General features: G+C 35.2%; 1 non-coding gene across 1 annotated transcript; it reads right to left on the bottom strand.

Annotated features, from left to right (window-relative positions):
• Positions 1–2733: 2733 nt before the first annotated feature.
• On the bottom strand, positions 2734–2821 carry LOC114385557. The gene has a single exon (XR_003660926.1). It is a non-coding gene; the product is annotated as a small nucleolar RNA Z221/R21b (small nucleolar RNA).
• Positions 2822–3073: the final 252 nt, after the last annotated feature.

Here is a 3073-nt window from a genome sequence, read left to right as displayed (position 1 = left end):
GATGGACGAACACATTGCTATGTTCAAGGAGGCAACCAATGTGGTTGCATCTTTATGAAGTTGGAGTGAGTGTGACATGTCCATTTAGGAGTCTCAAGATGAATTATGGCATTTGAAGATAGAGCCTTCTAGGCCTTTGAAGGTGTATGCTCATATTCATATTTCATCCACTCATGAGTAGAAGCAAGAATGAGTTCTTTGTTAACAGGCTCACATTGCACCACTTTAGAGAAACTACTTCTACTTTGTAAGTTCTGAAGATTACCTAAAATGAATGTCAAAGGAAACCTTTGCTCATCGGTTAGAGGTCCGTTTATCTTCTAGATGGATTTGAACTTCTCTAGATGGATAAGAGATGAGATAGATGTTGCTCTATAGAGGATGGATGTGTTTGCCTTGGTGAGATGGAAGCATCGTGTGTGGTTTCACTGCTTAATGATGAAGGAGGTAAGGGAGGAGTGCATTCCTTGCAAGCTACCTTGGAAAGAGCCCATTATTTATCAGCAATTTTTAGATTAGCCTTGGTTGCTTTGGTTTTTAGTCTTCTTGGAACTTCAGAAAGGATAACTAGTTTCTTAGCTACAAGTGTTGCTCTAGCCTTCTTAAGAGCAAGAGATGCTTGCTTCTAAGTATTGACCTTCCTTTTCTGTAGAACAAGTTGAACATTATCAACATCGTTATCCTCAGTTTCACTTCAGTTTTTCAACTTCTAAGTGGTTTTTTTTCCTCAAATTGCTTCTTGGGAGCAGTGGTTTGTTAGATAATTAGCAGTGGCACCAGCTTGCTCATGCTTCTTTTTTGCTTTACTTTCTTCCGTCGAGGACTGTTTTCTTGTTTCCTTCTATTCATCCGCTATGGCTTTGGCCAATCTCTTATGCTTCCTTTTATTGATAGCCTCCTCGTCCACTCGAGGAACTTCTGTTTGAGCAAGATTAATTACAACCTTCATAGCCTTCAAATTAGCTTTGTTAAACTTCTACTATTTAGCAATAAAACCTTTGACTATGATGATGTGCTTGGAATCCTCGCCCATCATATCAAACACATAATAAACTCTTTAATCCCACATAATCTTGTTCATCAATGTTGCATAATATATATCATCCAATCCTCTCATACCTCTCAGATTTCAACGGATATTAATATAGATAGTGAATGGTAAATCAAAAGGAAGATTCTCCATAAGACAGGAGAGTACAAACACTTCTGTTAAGAATTTTTGTCCAAATCTTGATTCTTTCACACTTTAGGATTGGTACTATAAAAGATTTAAAATCTCCCGATGGTACTGAAAAGAGTGGATTGCTACTATAAAAAAGTATTAGGTGGATGGAAGTATGGAATGGAATAGTAAATAGGGGTGTGATGATATGGGAAGTGTTAAGAGATAGTTTGTCAAATACTTTTTATTTATAAGGATCACAAAGATAAATAGGAGAAATGTTTGATTTCTTTTACATGATTTTTATTTATAAAGATCACAAAGTTATAAGATCACACATGAGATGTAACACCTGCCCAGAACTAGAAGGTCAAGGAAGAAGTTGGTGACCCAAAGACAAATGTTTCTTTACCATTAATGGGTGGCTCCATGATTTCTTACGGACACAGGCACCCAAGTAATTTAATCTTTCGGTTCTTCATTATCAGCATTTGATTTTTTTTAGTCACCGTTTTTAAAATGCCTGACATGTAGTAATTAAAAATTGAGTTCTAGATAGAAACCCAGCATTTCAAAATGCATAATGCGGTGCAAATAGAAATTGAGTAGAAATTGAGGCCCGTTTGGTGAATGAAAATAAATGAATTGATATAATTTTGAATTAAAGAGGAAATAAAAACATAATCCCATATTATTTTATTATTTTTTTTCTTTTTCACTCCCTTACTATACAAACAAATGTATCCTTGGCGGGCAAATTCTTCATGTATCAGTGCCATTTTTTGTTAATATGAATTAATTACCATTTCTATTTATTTTATTGCTTTGATCCTTATAAAAAAAATCACACATTTTTTCCTGGAATTGCAAAAATAAGCTCAACAACAAATAGCACAATAAGTTATTACAATATACTAGCTTCATCCGATCCCATTTAACCTTTGGACCGCCAAATTTTGGACACAGGACACATCCTATCACAAACAATGAGTCACATAAAAAAACGCTTGATATTAACATTGGTCACAATTTGGTATATATTTCCCAGCCCCAAAACATCAAGGATCACCACAACTCCGCAAAAACAGTTAAAATCCTTGATTTACATTTATAATCGGTCACGCTAATTCACTAAGTACGACATTTAGCCACAAGAATGCTTCCGTAGATTTAAAAAACTGACGAAAAAACCCCAGATTTTGATATAAGCCTAAGGTTTCTTCTTCCAATATATTAGAAAACACAAAAAGCAGACAGAAATGCAACTTCAATAATTTGGTTACAAAAACTAAAAACACATATTAGGCAAAAGAAAATACGATAAATAATTGCATAAAGCAAGAACAGGGAACCATCAGAAACCAGAATTTTATCCCCAAATGCTATAAAAGCAGTACGGTCCGCATCATGGTTAGGGTTAAGAAACCCCCATCACATGGTTCCCTCATCCCATTTGGTTTCGAATCACGCATCACTTGCAGTCAAATTAATTAAAAAATGAAATACATAAAAAATTAAAACAGAGAATTAAAAAACAAAGATAAGAATACTTGGTGGTGATTAAAGGAAAAGAGCTCAGATTGAATATGGGTATGAGAAAATTATCAGCACTGAAACATCAGAGTGGTGCATGACTTTCTCTAGATCTCATCACAGCCCAAGAAATTCAGAGTGTCATACAAAAACACCGAAAAATCAAGAATGCAAAAACACAAAAAGAATTAGAACGAGAGGTTGAGAAATCTGTATGAAAGATGACGGAGGAGGCAGAGTTTCAGGGTCGGTTATATAAGAGAACACGGAGAAACCCTAATTCACTATTTGAAAGCCCACTGAATTTTTGACAGATTTACCCGTATTAGGTTTTCTTTTTAACGCCTACCCGAGAAAATGGCCCGCTCCATCTATCAT

The sequence above is a fragment of the Glycine soja genome, chromosome 14 (genome assembly GCF_004193775.1).
Source record: "Glycine soja cultivar W05 chromosome 14, ASM419377v2, whole genome shotgun sequence".
In the NCBI taxonomy this organism is placed as follows: Eukaryota; Viridiplantae; Streptophyta; class Magnoliopsida; order Fabales; family Fabaceae; genus Glycine; species Glycine soja.
The sequence above is the reverse complement of the archived record's forward strand: the minus strand, read 5'-3'. Positions and strand labels throughout refer to the sequence as shown.